Source organism: Colobus angolensis, unplaced genomic scaffold (assembly GCF_000951035.1).
Source record: "Colobus angolensis palliatus isolate OR3802 unplaced genomic scaffold, Cang.pa_1.0 Scaffold427, whole genome shotgun sequence".
NCBI lineage: Eukaryota > Metazoa > Chordata > Mammalia > Primates > Cercopithecidae > Colobus > Colobus angolensis.
This window is the reverse complement of record NW_012117677.1, coordinates 723,905-724,521: the sequence shown is the minus strand read 5'-3', so window position 1 is coordinate 724,521 and position 617 is coordinate 723,905. Positions and strand designations below refer to the sequence as shown.

At 47.6% G+C, this 617-nt stretch overlaps 1 protein-coding gene across 1 annotated transcript in view; it reads right to left on the bottom strand.

Annotated features, from left to right (window-relative positions):
- CDHR3 (cadherin-related family member 3) overlaps window positions 1-617 on the bottom strand; it is a 72,568-nt gene that overhangs the window by 3,570 nt on the left and 68,381 nt on the right.

Below are 617 nucleotides of genomic sequence, written 5' to 3'. Positions count from 1 at the left end.
AGAGAGAGAGAGAGAGAGAGAGAGAGAGAGAGAGAGAGGTGGAGGAGAGGGAACTTTCCAGCTATCCTGTAACACTTTGCATTTGTGTGACACTTAACAATGTTCAAACTATTCCTCCATCTGTTATCTCAGGGCAGATGTCCTCACCCCCCATTTTACAGGTGAGGAACCTAAAGCTCAGCAAGGCCAGGGAAGTCCCCAAGGTGATAAGGCTAAGTGGGCAGAGCCAACCCCAGACCAGGCAGGGCCCTTTCTGTGTCACTTTTCTGCATGGTAGTGGAAGAGCAAAGAAAAATTAAATCAGCTGGGAGCAGTGGCTCATGTCTATAATCACAGTGCTTTGGGAGGCCGCAGTGGGTGGATCACTTGAGGTCAGGAGTTCAAGACCAGCCTGGCCAATATGGTGAAACCCCATCTCTACTAATAATACAAAAAATTATCCAGGTGTGGTGGCAAATATCTGTAATCCCAGCTACTTGGGAGGCTGAGGCATGAGAATCGCTTGAGTCCAGGAGGCAGAGATTGCAGTGAGCCGAGATTGTGCTATTCCACTCCAGCCTGAGCAACAGAGTGAAACCGTGTCTCAAAAAAAGAAAAAGAAAGAAAGAAAGAAGAAA